Below are 20,420 nucleotides of genomic sequence, written 5' to 3' on the forward strand. Positions count from 1 at the left end.
TGTCTAACCTGTTTTTGCAGGACATGTGATCGGTATGGCTATTATGTGTATGTGATGCATGTTAACAAATTATTCATGACCTGCGTGTCGTGACCAGGGCAATACGGCTGGAGCCACATGTATTGTCCAAATTTAATGTAATGACCTGCGTGTCAACATGTGATGATCCAAAGCGTATATGTAATTTGTTTACCAGCATACGTTAGATAGGTCTTGAAGGACTCATCACCTGGAGGATGGCATACCTATATCATGGAGATGGAGATCATCGTGATGGACAGATTATTGGAGATGGAGATCACCATGAGAAAACAAGCCATACCGAATCACAACTGTTGTGTGAATGCCATTCTTATTGTTCTACTTGTTTATATTGCATATATGTCCTTGCGTGCGATGTTATAAGTAGGACGATCCCTCATAAATGTTTAAGCTTTAATGCCTCTCCAAACCTTGCACTATCATAAGTCTTGTACAATTGGTGGTGGGTCTATGAAATTAGGGTGCCACCAGTTTTCCTTGACTAGATAGGTTTGTATCGGATACGAACTGCAGAAAGGGTTGGTTAACTTAAACAAAGTCAGCTTAATGGTTAAGGACTTTGAGGCATAAGGTTGGGAGCCGAGACATAGAGATGTCACCCAACAACAGGAGTCATATATATGATATGATTAGCAAGGAGTTGCTTACCGATCTACCTTGTCTTCTAGCGGTGATGCTAAAGCTCACTAGTAGACTTGTTAGTTGTGGATTCTGAATCACTAAGTATCAATAGAGGGATATTGATTTTAGTGGGAGTAGATTATTAAATGTTTAATATGATTTACTCTGTCATGGATATTTTTGTCTTAGTATTTTGCATTATTTTGTTGTAGATGGCACCTAGCACACCAACATTTACTTTGCGATCAATTCTTGAAAAGGATAAGTTAAATGGAACAAACTATACGGATTGGATCCGTAACCTGAGAATTGTTCTCAGGGCTGAAAAAAAGGAAGACGTTCTAGACACCCCACTGCCAGAGGATCCTGGTGAAAATGCAACTGCTGCAGCTAAAACCGCTTACAAGAAAGCAATGGATGCTAATCTTGAAGTGAGTTGCCTAATGCTTGCTTGCATGGAGCCTGAGCTCCAGATGCAGTTTGAGACAAACCATGAGGTGTACGATATGATCGTGGCGCTCAAGGATATGTTCCAGACTCAGGCTAGGACTGAAAGGTTCAATGTGTCCAAAGCCTTTCTGGAATGCAAGCTAGCAGAAGGCGCAGCAGTTGGGCCACACGTAATCAAAATGGTTGGTTACAGTCAGAGGTTGGAGAAGCTAGGCTTCCCAATAAGCCAAGAGTTGGCCACTGACTTCATTTTGGCATCTCTTCCGCCCAGCTATGGAAACTTCATCACGAACTACCATATGCATGGGGCGGAGAGGGGCCTCAATGAACTATGTGGCATGCTGAAAACTGCAGAGGGGGACATAAAGAAAAGTGCTGGCAGCAGCGGCCATGTGATGGCGGTCCAAAACAAACCCAACTTTAAGAAGAAGGGTAAGTCTCAAAAGAAGAAGGGCAAGGGAAAGGATACAGTATCCAAGCCCAATCAAAAGCCCAAGGCTGGACCAGCTGCAGATGCAGAGTGCTTTTATTGCAAAGAACTTGGTCACTGGAAAAGGAATTGCAAGCAGTACTTGGCCTCTATTAAGGATCGCGGCGGTAAGGGTACAGCCGCAGCAGGTACACTTGCTATTCACATTACAGAAATTTTTCTTGCTGATTCTTATATTAATTCTTGGGTATTTGATACCGGATCGGTTGCCCATATTTGCAATTCGATGCAGGGAATGATAAGAAGTAGAAGCGTGAAAAGAGGAGAAGTTGATTTCCGGGTAGGCAATAATGCAAGAGTTGCTGCGTTGACCGTCGGGACGATGCAACTCCACCTCCCATCAGGATTTATTTTGGAGTTAAATAATTGTTATCTAGTTCCTAGTATGAGTCGAAACATTATGTCTCCTTCATGTTTGATGAAGGATGGTTATTCATTTGCGAGTGAAAACAATGGTTGTGTGATCTCTAAGAATGACATGTTTGTGGCTTTTGCATCCATTATGAATGGGTTATTCATTTTAAATCTTGATGATGCACCTATCTGTAATATTAGTGCTAAAAGGCCTCGGCCTAATGATTTAAGTCCTACCTACATGTGGCACTGTCGTTTGGGTCATATAAGTGAGAATCGCATGAAGAAGCTTCATTCTGATGGGCTTTTAACTTCGTTTGATTTTGAATCATACGAGACATGTGAAGCTTGCTTACTTGGTAAGATGACCAAGGCGCCCTTCACGGGTTTACCGGAGAGGACGTTAGATTTATTGGAACTCATACATACTGATGTGTGCGGACCAATGAGTACGACAGCTAGGGGAGGATTCCAATACTTCATAACCTTCACTAATGATTTTAGTAGATATGGGTATGTCTACTTAATGAAACACAAGTCTGAATCCTTAGAAAAGTTCAAAGAGTTTCAGAATGAAGTAGAAAATCAGCGTGGCAAGAAAATTAAAGCACTGCGATCAGATCGTGGTGGTGAATATTTGAGTCATGAATTTAGCAATCATCTAAAGAGTTGTGGAATTGTTCCACAGCTTACGCCGCCTGGAACGCCTCAGAGGAATGGCGTGTCTGAGCGACGTAATCGGACTTTATTGGATATGGTTCGATCAATGATGAGCCAGTCGGACCTACCTTTGTCGTTTTGGGGATACGCTCTAGAAACAGCAGCTTTCACACTAAATAGGGTACCGTCTAAGTCCGTAGTTAAGACACCATATGAGATGTGGACTGGGAAGACTCCTAGCTTGTCTTTTCTGAAGATTTGGGGTTGTGAGGTTTACGTCAAGCGACTACAGTCGGATAAACTCACTCCAAAATCGGACAAGTGCATGTTCGTGGGATATCCAAAGGAAACTTTAGGATATTACTTTTACCACCGGTCAGAGGGCAAAGTGTTTGTCGCCCGGAACGGTGTGTTCTTAGAGAAAGAGTTTCTCAAAAGAGAGAAAAGTAAACAAAAGGTGTATCTTGAAGAAGTTCAGGATGAGCCAGTGGGACAAGATTCAACAAGTGATGCTAATGTAGCAGAACAAGTTGAGACGTCTATGGCAAGAGAATCACCACCACAACCACGAAGGTCAGCAAGGCTTCGCGAGGCACGAGGAGAAGTGCTATTGTTGGGCAATGGGGAAGTGTTGTTGTTAGACAACGACGAACCTGCAACATATTCAGAAGCGATGATGGACCCAGATTCTGAGAAATGGCATGTCGCCATGAGATCCGAGATAGATTCCATGGGAGAAAATCAAGTTTGGAACTTGGTTGACCCGCCTGATGGTGTTAGACCTATAGAATGCAAATGGATCTATAAGAAGAAGAAAGACATGGATGGAAATGTTCACATCTATAAGGCTCGACTTGTTGCAAAGGGTTTTCGACAAGTTCAAGGAGTTGACTATGACGAGACATTCTCGCCAGTAGCGATGCTTAAATCTATTCGGATCATTCTAGCTATTGCCGCATATTTCGATTATGAGATTTGGCAGATGGATGTCAAAACAGCTTTCCTTAATGGAAACCTTGATGAGGACGTGTATATGATACAGCCCGAGGGTTTTGTCGATCCGATCAATGCTGGAAAGATATGCAAACTTCATAAATCCATTTATGGGTTGAAGCAAGCATCTCGGAGTTGGAACATTCGTTTTGATGAAGTGATCAAAGGGCTTGGTTTTCATCAGAATGAAGAAGAAGCTTGTGTTTACAAGAAGGAAAGTGGGAGCGCTGTTGTATTTCTGATCTTGTATGTGGATGACATATTATTGATTGGGAATGACATTCCTATGCTGGAGTCCATCAAGGCTTCACTGAAAAAGAGTTTTTCTATGAAGGACTTAGGGGAAGCAGCATATATTTTGGGCATAAGGATCTATAGAGATAGGTCGAAGAGGCTTATAGGATTAAGTCAAGATACGTACATTGACAAGGTTTTGAAACGGTTCAACATGGAACAGTCCAAGAAAGGTTTCATACCTATGTCACATAGTAAACACCTTAGCCAGATGCAATGTCCTGCGACGGCTAATGAGCGAGAGCGCATGAGTAAGGTACCATACGCCTCAGCGATTGGATCAATCATGTATGCCATGATAAGTACACGCCCAGATGTTTCATACGCTATAAGTGCTACGAGTAGATACCAGGCTGATCCAGGTGAGGATCACTGGACAGCGGTAAAAGGCATTCTTAAGTACTTAAGAAGGACTAAAGATATGTTCCTGGTATATGGGGGTAAGGAGGAGCTCGTTGTAACTGGTTACACCGATGCTAGCTTCCAAACTGACCCAGACGAGTTAAAATCGCAATCAGGTTTTGTGTTCACAATAAATGGTGGTGCTGTTAGTTGGAAGAGTTCCAAACAGGAGACTGTGACTGATTCTACAACAGAAGCCGAGTACATTGCAGCTTCTGAATCTGCGAAGGAAGGTGTTTGGATAAGAAAGTTCCTCATCGAGCTTGGTGTGTTTCCTAATGCATCTAGCCCATTGAACCTCTACTATGACAACAATGGGGCTATTGCGCAAGCTAAGGAGCCAAGGAACCACCAGAAAAACAAACACGTACTGCGGAAGTTTCACCTCATACGGGAATTCATTAGGCGGGGTGAGATAAAGATATGCAAAATACATACGGATTTGAATGTTGCTGATCCTTTGACAAAACCTCTTCCACAACCTAAGCATGAGGCACACGTGAGATCTATGGGTATTAGATATCTTCTAGATTAACTCTAGTGCAAGTGGGAGACTGTTAGAAATATGCCCTAGAGATAATCATAGAGATGAGCATATTTCTTTGTATCCATGATATATATATTGCTTAATTGAATATCCATGGAAGGCACCTTGTATTGATTAGCAATTATGTGAATTGTTTGTGAGATTCTTTACTTATATGGATATTCTAAATGATGTCCCTAGTCAGAGTCGATGACTAGCACATGTATTAGTTGATGACTACATTTCACAAGTCATGAACATGGAGATGTTAAACTAATAATGTGGGCGCATGTATGACATGAGGCTGGACCGACCCAACGTGAGATATTGTAATATAGTTCTCTTCTTGCAACATGTATACTGTATCCTTAGACCTGAGATTGTCGCATGTTCTCAAGATGTGAATTGACTTACTTAGGGACTATCAAACGCTATCCCGTAACTGGGTAGTTATAAAGGTAGTTTTGGGTTTGTCAGGAAGCATGCTATGAGGCATGGTCAGTCAAGATGGAATTTGTCCCTCTCTTTGTGAGAGAGATATCTCTGGGCCCCTCGAGTGATTGGATCAAGAAATGCATAGCCGTGCTAGGGTTAAGAGTTAACCATTGAAAGGATTCCAATTCACAGTATCGAGAAAGAGAGGTCAGCTTAGAGCCAGACCAAAATATCGTGAGACAAAGGGAACAGCATGTACTTAATGTCGCAATGGTTCGTCTGATATGATCTTTACGTACACATAGGAGTTGACATGTCTTGCTAGAGGCCGCTGTCAATTATTGGGCCAAGTAAGAGTACTCGGGCTATGTCTATTTGTACGTGAACCTATAGGGTCACACACTTAAGGGGAAGGAAGCCTAATTCGGATTAGATCCGAAATTAGACTGGGCTTTAGGGTTAATGATGGGCCTCGGTGTCAGAAGCCCACCATAACGCCTATATATTGAGGGGCGGGGGCGCGGTTAAAGTGAACCCTAATTCGCCACCAGCGAACTAACAGCCGTCGCCCACCTCTCGCCCTCGCCAAGCCGCCGTCGCGAACCTAGCAGTTCGGTACGCGGCGCTTCCTCCCTGTACGTGTGGATACCTCGGAGGTGCTACATCTGGAGCACTTGGGCGAACCGTGCGAGGACGTGAAGGACGCCGGCGACTGCACGGCACTGCTCGACGCGTTCGTCTACATCGAGACGTCTTCCGCTGCTCTGCGCGTCTAGTGGTAATTCCATGACCTATAACCGCAGTAGTTCTTGGTATTATGGGGATGAAAATTTTGTTTTGCGCTAGCGTAGCCTCCCCGTAATCCTACACCACCGTCATTACTGTCGGCCCATTTTTGGCCGCACTGACCGCCGCGCCCGGCTGGCGCTGCTGGGTCGTGCGCTGGGTCGCCTCGAGTCGTGGTATTGGTTCCGCAATCGAGGAGGCGCAGTGGTGGCGCAAGTGGCGGTGCAGTTGCATGCACGAAGCATTCGGCGCGCCGGTTGCATGACGCGTGGGCCTGGGCCTCCATGCTGGGCGTGTTGGGAGTCGGAGAAGTGCGCCCACTTGGCGCGGTTGCATGCCGCCTGCATGGCTGCCCGCCCCTTTCGCCCGTTGGTCTGGGCAAAAGTGGAGGGTCACTTGTAACCGCTGGGCGGTCGTGCGCACCGCGCACGACAGTTTGGCTTCTTCTGCTCTGAGCCGGCTTGCATGACATGTGGGACCCAGCCCCCGCGCCGCAGGGGAGGGCCTTGGAGCGTGTTGGAGAAGACTCAGCCCGTGACGGCTGGGGACGCAAGTAGGGATAGTCGCCTTTAAAAGGAGGGTGACCCCCTTCGGAAGGCGACCATGTCTTCGCGCTCCCTTATGCATCGTGTCTTTCCACCTTCCAAGCCCCCGGATGGAGGATACCCGCCGTCTTTTCGCCTCATCGTTGGAGGAACGCAACTCCGTGGGAGTTGGTACCTTTCAGCCATCGTTCGGCTTCAAGGATTTTCATCAGCCAGCCCGGCTGCACCCCTTCGCCGTCGGTCACCCGAGACGGCGACCACCAGCCCCTGGGTGGGGAGAAGCAAGCCGGGCTGCGATCTTGGTCCCACCCTCAGCTTCAAGGATGTTCATCATCCTCGCTGGGGTGGAGGCCGGGCTGAGCCGGAGCTCTACCTCTCGCGCGGGTTCGTGGGTCACCCTCCCCTACGGCGTTCGAGGGAGAGGGCGCTCGCTGGCCCTGCAGGCGGGTCGGACCTCGACAACGAGGGGCTGGTCGACGGCGGGCGTCGTCAGCCCCAGCGTGTCGAGCTCGTCGGCTTGGCTCCCGGTGGCCCCTCCTGCTGGAAGGCGGCTGCCGCGCCGTGTGCACGGGAGGACCGCCCAAGATGCCGCGCGCTGCTAGGGCGGCGTTCGTGTTCTGGGATGGTCCTACCTTTGCACCGGTATGGCTTCTCCGCGCGGAGGTCGGTGCCCCACTCGTCCGGGAGGATTTGAGTGGGGATCTGCCGAAGGGCTGATGGCCCCTGCCGTCGGTGCCAAGGCGGAGGCGGCTCGAGAAGTCCCCGTCGCCGACGGGATCACCGCCACCATCCGCGCTTCGGGCCTCCGGCTCTTTGTACTTGTCCTCGCCCCTCAAGCGTCGGCGTGGGCGAGGGCAAGATTGCAGCAGCGTCCACCCTGAGGCCTGCGGTGCTGCAGTTCGGCCACCCAGAGCGGGGGTCGTTGTTGTCGCTGTCAGAGCGGGCGGCGGCGAGCCGCCCGTTAGTCTTCTGTTGCTCCGCAGGCCCTCCCCCATCGAGTGGGGTTGTTCGTACCTGCGGAGGGGGAACCGGAGTTCCGCTTGTAATGGCACTTTGAATGCCAGTGTTTTTGTTCATTGTGGCTGTCGAGGCCTGAACATGTATGTGATTTTGGCACGGAGCCGTGTTTTTTCCTCATTTTCGAGCACTAAGACTCGCCTGTTGGTTGTCTGGACCGCTTCACCAAGCGTGAGTCGCCCCGTGTCAAGGTGACGAGTGAGGTATCCGTATCCCGGAGGCGTAGGAGTCCCTCGGCTCTGTCGGCCTTGTTGTCCGAGGCTCCTCTAGCTTAGTTAAAGGGACCCCTCGGCCGCTCTTGGATGAACCGAGGCCAGGGGTAGCGATATCAGCATGAACAGGGGCAGAGCCGGCTCAAAAATAAAACCTGGTTGGCCGGAGCCTAGCCGGGTCGTCCGTTGGCGGGACCGACGCTGGAGTTGACCAGCCGACGCCTCGGTTCGGGCTGGCGCCCTCTGTGGAAGGCTGGCCGAGGCCCCGGGGCGACCGGCCGAGCCGCCCGCTCGGGCTGGGTTCTCGGAGGAGACCGTGGCAGCGATGGCCCGGTCGTGGCGATGACGTCGTCCTTCGGAGTGGAGATCTTCGGAACGCGTCGCCGTCCGAGGCTAGGTCGGACCTCGCCGATGGTGTCGTCGATGCCGAGGGTGCTACTGCCCCCTTCCAGCGTCAAGGCCCGAGCCTGCAGGATCAGATTGTCTTGTAGCGTGTGTCTCCCGCGGCTGCCGAGGCCAGAACACACCCTCGCTGTGTTGTAAAGCTGCGTCTCTTTTCCTCTTGTTTCGAGTATCTGGACTTTTTTGTCGGTAACAGGGATGTTTGTGCGAGCGAGTGTTGCTTCTCGCGGAAGGTGATGAGTGAGGTATCCGTATCCCGGAGGCGTAGGAGTCCCTCGGCTTGGTCGGCCTTGCCGCTTACGCGCACTTTTACCCGTCCATGAGGCTCTGTCACCGACTCAGTCGAGAAGGCTCGAAGGATCGCTTCGGCAGAAGAACTTCCGAACGTGAAGACTTGTTCGGTCCGCGGAATCACTTATCCGAATGTGAGTTACTTATCGCAGAAGGTGATGAGTGAGGTATCCGTATCCCGGAGGCGTAGGAGTCCCTCGGCTCGGTCAGCCTTGGCTGCTTACGTGTACTCCGTCGTTTTCAGGATCCACTTTTCGAAGTAGTCAAAAAGCACGAAAGATATTCTGGCAGAAGAGATCTTTTTTCGAGGAAGATTTCAACGCAGAGGGGGTTCGTCCCCTTTTAGCCCCCGAGGGAGGGTCGGGCTTTGCCGAGGCGAGGCCGACCCTTCCTTGATGACTAAACTTTGCATGGGTGCGAGGTATATGAACAACTTGAAAACATCTTAAGGGTAGAAGCGACGTAGCTGTTGGATGTTCCAAGCGTTGCCGTAGACCTCGCCTTGATTGTTGGCCAGCTTGTACGTTCCGGGCTTCAGAACCTTGGCGATGACGAACGGTCCCTCCCAGGGGGGCGTGAGCTTGTGCCTCCCTCGGGGGTCTTGTCGTAGCCGAAGCACCAGGTCGCCCACCTGGAGGTCAAGGGACCGGACCCCTCGGGCGTGGTAGCGTCGCAGGGACTGCTGGTACCGCGCCGAGTGTAGTAAGGCCTTGTCCCGAGCCTCTTCCAGCTGGTCCAGCGAGTCTTCCCAGCTAGCTTGGTTGCTTTGATCGCTGTAGGCCCTCGTCCTCGGGGAGCCGTATTCCAGGTCTGTGGGCAAGACGGCCTCGGCCCCATAGACTAGGAAGAACGGCGTGAAACCCGTGGCTCGGCTCGGCGTTGTCCTCAGGCTCTAGACCACCGAGGGGAGTTCCTTCATCCATCGCTTGCCGAACTTGTTGAGGTCGTTGTAGATCCGAGGCTTGAGCCCTTGTAGAATCATGCCGTTGGCACGCTCTACTTGCGCATTTGACATGGGATGAGCCACGGCGGCCCAGTCCACCCGGATGTGGTGATCCTCGCAGAAGTCCAAGAACTTTCTGCCGGTGAACTGGGTGCCGTTGTTGGTGATGATGGAGTTTGGGGCCCCGAAGCGATGGGTGATGTTGGTGAAGAACGCCACCGCCTGCTCGGACCTGATGCTGTTCAGAGGTCGGACCTCGATCCACTTGGAGAATTTGTCGATGGCGACCAGCAGGTGCGTGTAGCCCCCGGGTGCCTTCTGCAAGGGGCCGACGAGGTCCAGGCCCCACACAGCAAAGGGCCAGGTGATGGGTATCGTCTGCAGAGCCTGAGCGGGCAGGTGGGTCTGCTTCGCGTAGAATTGACACCCTTCGCAGGTGCGGACAATTCTAGTGGCGTCGGCCACCGCCGTCGGCCAGTAGAAGCCCTGTCGGAAGGCATTCCCGACAAGGGCTCGAGGCGCTGCGTGATGGCCGCAAGCCCCCGAGTGTATCTCCCGCAGGAGTTCCTAACCTTCGGCGACGAAGATGCATCGCTGGAGGATGCCTGAGGGGCTGCGGTGGTAGAGCTCCTTTTCTTCGCCCAGCAAGACGAACGACTTGGCGCGCCGCGCCACTCGCCGCGCCTCGGCTCGGTCGAGGGGTAGCTCTCCTTGGTGGAGAAATTGCAGGTACGGGGTCTGCCAGTCTCGATCAGGCGTGGCCTCGCTTCGCTCCTCCTCGACGCGCAGTGCCTCACCCTCGGGGGTTGAGGGTACCTCGGGCTGCTGAGGGTACCTCGGGCGCCTCGGGCCAAGCTGAGGGTACCTCGGGCTGTGCCGAGGGTACCTCGGGCTGGTCCGAGGGCGCCTCAGGCTCGGGCGTGTCGTCGATCTTGACGGAGGGTTGATGTAGATGATGTTGAGGATGCTGCCTCCGTCCATAAGGACTTTGGTGAGCCTGACTTCGCCGATGACGGGGTCGACGACGAGCGGGTATTTCCCCGGGCTCGGCACGTGGTCGGGGTGGTCGGCTTGGTCGAAGGTGATGGGCTTGTCGGACCAGTCTAGGTAGACTGGCGCCGCCACCTTCACCGAGCAGACCTCCCGGCGCTCTTGCTTGCGATGCCGAGCCGAGGCATTCGCCGCTTGCCCACCGTAGATCATGAAGCAGTCGCGGACCTCGGGGAACTCTCCTGCTCGGTGATCTTCCTTCTTGTCATCGTCGCGGGCCCTGCCACCCTCCGCGGGTGGCCCAACCCTGTGGAAGTGGCGTCGAAGCATGACGCACTCCTCAAGGGTGTGCTTGACGGGCCCCTGATGATAGGGGCACGACTCCTTGAGCATCTTGTCGAAGAGGTTGGCACCTCCGGGGGGTTTCCGAGGGTTCTTGTACTCGGCGGCGGCGACAAGGTCCGCGTCGGCGGCGTCGCGTTTCGCTTGCGACTTCTTCTTGCCTTTCTTCTTGGCGCCGCGCTGAGTAGACGCCTCGGGAGCATCTTCCGATGGGCGGCCCTGGGGCTGCTTATCCTTTCGGAAGATAGCCTCGACCGCCTCCTGGCCGGAGGCGAACTTGGTGGCGATGTCCATCAGCTCGCTCGCCCTGGTGGGGGTCTTGCGACCCAACTTGCTCACCAGGTCGCGGCAGGTGGTGCCGGCGAGGAACGCGCCGATGACATCCGAGTCGGTGATGTTGGGCAGCTCGGTGCGCTGCTTCGAGAATCGCTGGATGTAGTCCCGGAGAGACTCTCCCGGCTGCTGCCGGCAGCTTCGGAGGTCCCAGGAATTCCCGGGGCGCACGTACGTGCCCTGGAAATTGCCGGCGAAAGCCTGGACTAGGTCGTCCCAGTTGGAGATCTGCCCCGGAGGCAGGTGCTCCAACCAGGCGCGAGCGGTGTCGGAGAGGAACAGGGGGAGGTTGCGGATGATGAGGTTGTCGTCGTCCGTTCCACCCAGTTGGCAGGCCAGGCGGTAGTCCGCGAGCCACAGTTCCGGTCTCGTCTCCCCCGAGTACTTTGCAATAGTAGTCGGGGGTCAGAACCGGGTCGGGAACGGTGCCCGTCGGATGGCCCGGCTGAAGGCCTGCGGACCGGGTGGCTCGGGCGAGGGACTCCGATCTTCCCCGCTGTCATAGCGTCCCCCACGCCTGGGGTGGTAGCCTCGGCGCACCCTCTCGTCGAGGTGGGCCCGACGGTCGCGGTGATGATGCTCGTTGCCGAGGCGGCCCGGGGCCGCAGGCGCGGTGTTGCGCGTGCGCCCGGTGTAGACCGAGGCTTCCCGCATGAATCGGGAAGTCGCGGCATGAGGTTCCGAGGGATACCCCTGCCTTCGGGAGGCAGAGCTCTTGGCCCGTCGGACCGCAGCGCCTTCCAGGAGATTCTTGAGCTCCCCCTGGATTTGCCGACCCTCGGTGGTTGATGGCTCCGGCATCGCGCGGAGAAGCATCGCTGCTGCAGCCAGGTTCTGGCCGACCCCACTAGATGCGGGTGGTGGCCTGACCCTGACATCGTCGGAGACGCGGTGCTAGAAGCCCTGGGGCAGATGACGTATTTCTCCGGCCGGGGGTTGGCCCACCCATGCCTGCCCGACGTCCCGGCGGATCGGCTCAAGCGCTCCTGCTCCCTCGTCGAGCCTGGCCTGCACCCCGCGGATTTGCTCGAGCTATGGGTCATGGCCCCCCGCCTGAACGGGGACCACAGCTAGCTCCCGTGGGATGTCAACGTGGGGCACCGGCCTAGGGAGATCACCGTCCTCCGGCATGCCGAGATGATTGCCTTCGGAAGGACCCCCTAGATCGACGTGGAAACATTCGCGGCTTGGGCCGCAGTCCTCGTCGTCGAGGCTGCGGCTACCGTCGGAACAGTCGGAGAGGCAGTAGTCACATGCGGTCATGAAGTTCCGCATGGCACCGGGGTTGCCAAGTCCAAAGAAATCCCAACAGATGCTGGGGTCATCGTCTTCCTCGGACCCAGAGGGCCCGTAGGTCGAGACGTCCGTCAACCGGTCCCAAGGCGACCGCATGCGAAACCCCAGAGGGTTTGGACTCGCCTCTATGAGAGCGCCCGCCAAAGCAAGGTCGCTAGGCGGGTTGAGGCTGAATCCAAATGACGTGGGATGGGAATCGGTCGGTACCTCTTGGTCGACGAGCGGCGATAAAGTCACGTCGGGGACTGACTGCACCGTCGTCTCAGGTACAAGGGCGACGTCCAGCAAGCTTTTCGCAAGCGCGCTGGCGTCGTCCGCTTGCTCGGGATTGGCGTGTCGCGGGGAGACGGCGCTCGTCTTCGTCTCAAGAGCGAAGTCGATACCCGGTGCGCCCCCCGTTGGGGTGCCGGCGCTGTCGACTTGCTCGACAGCCGACGAGGCGCTGCCTCCTGCTTGGCCTTGGCCGCCCTGCCTTCCCCTCCGTCGGCGGGGAAGGGGGCGAGATGAGCTCGAAGGTTGTTCCTCCACCATGCGGGGAAGACGTCGTCGATTCCGCCGCCGGCGGGCGGGCTGTCGGCCGCCATTGTCGTTGTCGCGCGGCGGTGGAAGGAGTATCATGTCGTAGCTATCGTCGAAGGACATGAACTCAAGACTCCCGAAATGGAGCACCGTCCCGGGTTGGAGAGGTTGCTGGAGACTGCCCATCTGGAGCTTGACGGGAAGCTGTTCGTCAACACGCAGCTGGCCCCTACCTGGCGCGCCAACTGTCGGCGTTTCGAGATCGGGGGGTCCCTGGGCCGACGAGTGAGTGTCGCCGCGTGCCCCAGCCCAAATGGGTCGAGCGCGAAGGGGGGAGAGCGAGGCGGCCGGAGACCGGCGTGAGAGAGGTGGGAATCCCGCGGCCTTCGTGTTCGTCCCGCGCCCAGGTTGGGTGCGCTTGCAGTAGGGGGTTACAAGCGTCCACGCGGGAGAGGGAGCGAGCGGCTCCAAGCGAGCGCCTGTCTCGTCCTCGTCCCCGCGTGGCCAACCCTCTCTAAGAGGGCCCTGGTCCTTCCTTTTATAGGCGTAAGGAGAGGATCCAGGTGTACAATGGGGGGTGTAGCAAAGTGCTACGTGTCTAGAGGAGGAGAGCTAGCGCCCTAAGTACATGCCGTTGTGGCAGCCGGAGAGATTTTGGCACCCAGCTGGTGTGATGTCGTGGCCGTCGGAGGAGCGATGGAGCCTGGCGGAGGGACAGCTGTCGGAGCAGTTGGGTCCTTGCTGACGTCCTCTTGCTTCCGTAAGGGGGCTGAGAGCCGCCGTCGTCACAGAGTACGCGGGGCGCCATCATTGCCTATCTGGCGGAGCTAGCCAGATGGGACGCCGGTCTTGTTTCCTGTGGCCCGAGTCAGCTCGGGGTAGGGTGATGATGGTGCCTCCTGTTGACGTGGCTGGCCTGCGCCCTAGGATGGGCGATGTGGAGGCTCCTCCGAAGCCGAGATCGAGTCTGTCTTCCGTGGCTGAGGCCTAGTCCGAGCCCCTGGGTCGGGCGAGGCGGAGGTCGTCGGCTGAGGCCAGGGCGGAGTCCGAGCCCTGGGTCGGGCGGAGCGGAGTTCGCCGTCTTCCGGGACTTAGCCCGAGTCCGAGCCCTGGGTCGGGCGGAGCGGAGTTCGCCGTCTTCCGGGACTTAGCCCGAGTCCGAGCCCTGGGTCGGGCGGAGCGGAGTTCGTCGTCTTCCGGGGCTGAGCTCGAGTCCGAGCCCTGGGTCGGGCGGAGCGGAGTTCGCCGTCTTCCGGGGCTGAGCCCGAGTCCGAGCCCTGGGTCGGGCGAAGCGGAGCTTCCTATGGTGCCTTCGGCAGGGCCTGACTGCCTGTCAGCCTCACTTTGTCAAATGGCACCGCAGTCGGAGTGGCGCAGGCGGCGCTGTCCTTCTGTGAGGCCGGTTAGTGGAGCAGCGAAGTGACGGCGGTCAGTTCGGCTCTGCCGGGGGGCGCGTGTCAGGATAAAGGTGTCAGGCCACCTTTGCATTAAATGCTCCTGCGACTTGGTCGGTCGGTGCGGCGATTTAGTCAGGGTTGCTTCTTAGCGAAGGCAGGGCCTCGGGCGAGCCGGAAATACGTTCGCCGTTGGAGGGGGGCCTCGGGCGAGACGGAAATCCTCCGGGGTCGGCTGCCCTTGTCCGAGGCTAGGCTCGGGCGAGGCGTGATCGAGTCGCTCAAACGGACTAATCCCTGACTTAATCGTACCCATCAGGCCTTAGCAGCTTTATGCTGATGGGGGTTACCAGCTGAGAATTAGGAGTCTTGAGGGTACCCCTAATTATGGTCCCCGACACCCTTGTTGTCTCACACCCCCCATAGGAGAAGAACAGGTGGTTCAAGAGGAGCCGCCCAGCGAGGAGTTCGACTTAATCTAGGTGGCATCTCCCAGTCAGCTTTGTGGCGCTAGGGAAATAAGATTTAGTTCATTTTATATTTATCATTTATTTTGTAAGACTTCCGCTATGTAATAAGTACATTCTTGATATTTATGACATTTATCTCTATGCACTCTGTTATTATGTGTGTTGTTCTTCCTTGGCGCACATATGAGATGCACCCGGCTTTATCCCTTAAATTCGGGTGTGACATCATCATATGGTGGCAACACTGCTATCATGGCTAAGTCCTTCGTTATGGCAGTTAGGAGCATGGCTCAGACTTGGTTTTCTTCTTTTTGGCCAGGAACAATTACATCTTGGCAGAAGTTAAAGGATATGCTAGTCACAAACTTCCATGGCTTCCAAACGAAGCCAGTGACAGCACAAGCTTTGTTCTAGTGCACGCAAGACCATGAGGAGTACTTGCAGGCATACGTCCGAAGGTTCTTGCGGCTGAGAGCCCAGGCACCAATGGTGCCTAATGAAATTTTCATTGAGGCCATGATCAAGGGGCTCCAACTAGGACCCACAACATAATATTTTGCAAGGAAGCCACCATAGACCTTGGAGAAGCTTCTCCAAAAGATGGATGAATACATCCGAGCTGACAACGATTTCCACCAGAGAAGGGAGGAAGCTTACAGGTATTCTGAGATGACTAGGGGCTTCGGAGGAAGACTTCACCCTAGGCATGTTAGAACGATCCACAATCCCAACACAAATGATGACAGGGCCAATCATACTCAGAGCAGCCAGCAAAGCTCACAGTCTTCGGGAATGTAACAAACATCCTACAGGCCACCAGCCCCGAGAGGCAGAGGGGGGAGAAGCTTCAGAGGAAGGTATGGTAATCAGCCTGGGAGACCGTTCTGCCTATTCTGTGGGGAAGATAAGGGACACACGACAAGGACATGTCAAGTCACGTCCAAAGTAGAAGGAAATCACTGAAGCCGAAGCACGGCAAAACCAGCCGAATCAGCTCTTGCACACTGCTTCATGTTATTGCCCATATATCCCTGAATATGTGGGCAATCAGCAACCTATGGCGTCTGTTGCTTCGGCAAGTCACTCCCAAGCTTCCTGGGCCTAGTTACCACCACCACCACCACTAGCACCTACCTTGGTCCATAACCAACAGCAAGAAGGGCATCACCAAGCTCAGCAACAGCACGACATTCGGGAGGAGTCTGAAGCTCGCACAGTCAACAGCATTGTGCCCAAGTCAAGGCATATCTACTGAAGGTAGCACGACGCTTCGACCAGAGAGTGTCTTAATACAATGTATCTTTACCTTTTTTGTCTTTATATTCTTTCTTCTCAAAAGACAATACAAGGATTTTCAACCTTTAGCTTGATGTAATAAGACTGGTTACACCATCGAGTGTAACAAAAAAAGATCACGAAGCTCCAAAGTCGTCCCTAAGGGGATGTAGAGCTAAGTTACCACCAAAGTCAAAGGTGAAGAATCTCCAAAGTCATTCCTAAGGTTATGCAGAGCTAAGTTACCACCTAATTCAAATGTGAAGAAGCTCCAAAGTCGTTCCTAAGGGGATGCAGGGCTTAAATACCACCTAAGTCAAAGGTGAAGAAGCTCCAAAGTCGTTCCTAAGGGGATGTAGAGCTTAAATGCCACCTAAGTCAAAGGTGAAGAAGCTCCAAAGTCGTTCCTAAGGGGATGCAGAGCTTGGCTCCAAAGTCATTCCTAAGGGAATGTAGAGCTGAAATACCACCTAAGAAAAAGGTGAAGAGACTCCAAAGTCGTTCCTAAGGGGATGCAGAGTCTTAACTTTTATGTTTCGCGTGCCAACATCATTTGCATCATGCCATCACATCATATTGCATCATGACATCGCATCATACATCATTTTGCATCTACAAAAGTAGTGAAAAAATGGGGATTTCTCCTTCAGATTCGACAAAGATTTTTGAAAGAATATTAAAGATGCACGGTTCATGCTTGAAACTACTGCCATGTGAAGATTATGCTTCCGAGAATACTATTCCTACACAATGTCTACACCAAGAATCAAACATCATACAGTAGCTTCGGCAAAGAAGGGGGATTTCTTTCTGAAGCATGAAAAGAAGGGAAGGTGTTTTTTCGCCGTAGGCTCAAAAACGATATGTACGAAGGTTCCACGGTTCATAAAGAAATATATTACATCAATATACATACAAATTGTTTACAAGTGTTCCTTACAAAACTAGGAATCATCTTCCAGGACATTAAACTATCAAAGATACAATGTTTTTAGTCTTCCCTGAGGACTTTATCGGCAGCTTCGCTCAGAAGCCTGTCGACAGCTTCGTCAATAGCGTCATTAGCAATTTTAATAATATCCAACGCCTCTTTGACGGACGGGTCAGCTTTAGGATTGTATGGTTCGGGAGGTGGAGAAAGCTCAGCTGCATTGAGACACAAATATCTGTCATTGTCGAAGTTGAAAAACTTACGAAAAATGAGTTAAAAAGTGCATACCTATAAGTCTAGCCCGCTCGGAAGCTTCTTCAACTCTTTTTCTTCTTCTGAAGCGTCATGAGATTCCTTCTCATTTCTTTTTATAGCTTCATCTATGTTTTCTCGTCCACCCTTTAGCCATACTTCGGAATAAAATTTCCCACCTAGGGTAGTAGCTTCGGCTGAAGGGTTTCTAATATCATCAGTTGAGAAGGCGAAGTCTAGCTGAGCTACAACCTTAGCATGATCGCAACCAGCCTTCTCCAAGATGGACATAGCCCCACGGGCACCGCAAAGGCACAAAAATCTCCTCGATCACTAAGAACTTCTTTGAAATCTTCAACTTTGCCATTTATCCATTGAATGACTTCATCGGGATTTCCACGAATAAATTTCTGCTAGGAGGAATAGGCTCCAACCTTAGCAAAACTGTTCTTTAAATTCTTAGCGCATTCCATGGATATTTCATAACATTTTTCTTTGGCGGCACAAAGCTCATCGACATTCTTTTTATGCTCTTGATCTTTCAATTTCACATATCTCATGCTTCACCACTTCAACTTCAAAGTTTCAGTTGCTTCGACAACTTTCCTCTTTAGTTCTTGTACCTCAGCTTCATGAGCTTCGGCTTGAGCGAAAAGCCTGGCTTCGCTAGATTTCAATCTTTCCACTAAAGAGAGTAATATTTTATCCTTCTCAAGAGCTTCATTTCTTAATGTAATAACCTCCGAACGAAGGTTTCCAAGCGCTATTCGGTAGCTCTCATCCTCTACATCTTTCTAGGCTTTCAAAGCCTTGCTTAAAATCAAGCCCTGGAAAACGAAGAGTGAACATGTAGAGACGATAAGAAAAACCACAAAAATAGTATGTCGCAACACAAATGGCAGAATGACAAATCAAAGTATGTGCACCTTTGGGCTGTTGTAGGCGAGGCTATCTGCAAGCTGATCTTTGGTCATCGTAGACAAGTCGAGTTCGAGCTTCGGATACCCCATATGATCCATCATTTTGCGGCAAACATTGATCTCCTTTTGTCACACCCTGTTCTGGGGATAAAATCGAATGCATAGCATATGTGTGCCAAGATCCATTTTCCACAGATATGTTGACATCACAAGTGTAGTATATCAAAAGACAATGCAATAAAGGCGTAAAGAGAGTAGAATAGTCTTTATTACAACATCCAGATAATAGTATCTTAAAATATATCATCAAAGTAAAGCGGAAATAACATGGGTAATCTCCCACAGGAAGATGACCGGCGCATCGTTAGACTCAGTATTCATTGAAACCTCCATCAAGGTCTTCTTCATCACCCTCTGATCAAAATATTAGCAAGGGTGAGCTCACTTATGGTCGGGGCTCAGCAAGTGGGGGGAAATTAATGCAAGTTTAATAAGGTGAGTCTAAGGTTAAGCGGTAAGCATTTTAGTTGGTCAATATTTTATTAGTGTCGGCATTTCGAACTCAGGGGTCCGTGGACCGACGAGTAAATTATCGCCGCGTGCCCCAGCCTAGATGGGTCGGCGCGAGACGGAGCGCGAAGGGGGGAAGAAGCCGGAGGGAGACAGGTGTGAGAGGTGAAATCCCGCGGCCTTCGTGTTTGTCCCACACCCAGGTCGGGTGCGCTTGCAGTAGAGGGTTACAAGCGTCCACGCGGGAGGGAGCGAGCGGCCTCATGCGAGCGCTGTCCCGTCCTTCCCCGCGCGGCCAACCCTCTGTAAGAGGGCCCTGGACCTTCCTTTTATAGGCGTAAGGAAAGGATCCAGGTGTACAATGGGGGGTGTAGAAGTGTGCTAACGTGTCTAGCGGAGGAGAGCTAGCGCCCTAAGTACATGCCATCGTGGCAGCCAGAGAGGTTTTGGCATCCGGTTCGTGTGGTGTCGTGGCCGTCGGAGGTGCACTGGAGCCTGGCGGAAGGACAGCTGTCGGGGCTATCGAGTCCTTGTTGTCGTCCTCTTGCTTCCGTAAGGGGGCTGAGAGTCACCGTCGTCATAGAGCGTGCGGGGCGCCATCATTACTTGTTTGGCAAGCGAGCCAGATGGGACGCCAGTCTTGTTCCCCGTAGCCTAAGTCAGCTTGGGGTAGGGTAATGATGGCGCCTCCTGTGACGTGGTCGGTCCGAGCCCCAGGTTGGGCGAGGTGGAGGCTCCTCCGAGGTCGAGGTCGAGTCTGTCTTCCGAGGCCGAGGTCGAGTCCGAGCCCCTAGGTCGGGCGAGGCGGAGACCGTCGGCTGAGGCTAGGGCTGAGTCTGAGCCCTGGGGTCGGGCGAAGCGGAGTTCGTCGTCTTCCGGGGCTGAGCCTGAGTCGAGCCCTGGGGTCGAGCGAAGCGGAGTGCGTCGTCTTCCAGGGCTGAGCCCGAGTCCAAGCCCTGGGGTCGGGCGAAGCGGAGTTCGTCGTCTTCCGGGGCTGAGCCCGAGTCCGAGCCCTGGGGTCGGGCGAAGCGAAGTTTCCTATGGCGCCTGGGGCCGGGCTTGGCTGCTGTCAGCCTCACTCTGTCGTGTGGCACAGCAGTCGGAGCGGCGCAGGCGGCGCTGTCCTCTTGTCAGGCTGGTCAGTGGAGCGGTGAAGTTACTACGGTCACTTCGGCTCTGTCAACTGGAGGACGCGCGTCAGGATAAAGGTGTCAGGCCACCTTTGCATTAAATGCCTCTGCGATTTGGTTGGTTGGCGTGGCGATTTGGCCAAGGTTTCTTCTTGGTGAAGACTGGGCCTCGGGCGAGCCGAAGGTGTGTCCGTTGCTGGAGGGGGTCCTCGGGCGAGACGTAGATCCTCCGGGGTCGGCTGCCCTTGCCTGAGGCTGGGCTCGGGCGAGGCGTGATCGCGTCCCTCGAATGGACCGATCCTTGACTTAGTCGCAGCCATCAGGCCTTTGCAGCTTTGTGCTGATGGGGGTTACCAGCTGAGATTTAGGAGTCTTGAGGGTACCCCTAATTATGTTCCCCGACAGTAGCCCTCGAGCTTCGAAGGGAGTGTTAATACTCGCTTGGAGGCTTTTGTCGCACTTTTTTTGCAAGGGGACCAGCCTTTCTTGGTTGCGTTTTGTTCCGGTGGTTGCGCGCGAGCGCACCCGCCGGGTGTAGCCCCCGAGGCCTCGGAGGAGTGGTTTGACTCCTTCGAGGTCTTAGTGCGTTTTGCAA

The sequence above is a fragment of the Zea mays genome, chromosome 7 (genome assembly GCF_902167145.1).
Source record: "Zea mays cultivar B73 chromosome 7, Zm-B73-REFERENCE-NAM-5.0, whole genome shotgun sequence".
In the NCBI taxonomy this organism is placed as follows: domain Eukaryota; kingdom Viridiplantae; phylum Streptophyta; class Magnoliopsida; order Poales; family Poaceae; genus Zea; species Zea mays.